The following is a 625-nucleotide window of genomic DNA, read 5'->3' on the forward strand; positions in this document are numbered from 1 at the left end:
CCTGTCCTGCCAGGCTCCCTGCACAGCTGCCCTGCAGAAACTCACCCCTGGGAAAAGCCCAAGGAAAACACAGGCATGGCCACATGCTTCATGAGCCATTTAGCAGCTTTAGAAACTAATATGAAGCAGTTATTTTGACCTGTTGCTGTACAGCGCACGCAGCTTGCTCTGTCATCCATTTCCTCCTGGCTCAGCTGGCAGGCTATCAGCATGGAGCCAACAGCTGTGGTTTCTCAGAAGTCAGCCCTTTACACCACAGGACATGCAAATGCTCAGGAGGAGTCAGTAGCCTGTCCAGACCACTCTGTCATCCAGATATTCACGCAAATGGCATGACTGGGCAACAGCTTGTCCCTACAGGTTCTGTATGTGTGGACTACCTCCTCACTGGCATCTGTGAACACTTCCCACTCCATCCATCAACCAGCCGAGACGAGCTTTCACGAGGCCTCGGACTTTCACCTCAGTACACCCAGAGGAAGCGGGAGGGCCCTCAAAGAGAGCTCCTGCTGTCACCTGAAGCTTGCAACTGGACAGCCTCCTTTTCCAAGTGTGAACAAGGACATTAAGTCTCCCAGCGCAACGCCAGCTGCATTTGCAAGACGCAGGCAGCATACTGACAAAG

Source organism: Rissa tridactyla, chromosome 6 (genome assembly GCF_028500815.1).
Source record: "Rissa tridactyla isolate bRisTri1 chromosome 6, bRisTri1.patW.cur.20221130, whole genome shotgun sequence".
Classification (NCBI taxonomy): Eukaryota; Metazoa; Chordata; class Aves; order Charadriiformes; family Laridae; genus Rissa; species Rissa tridactyla.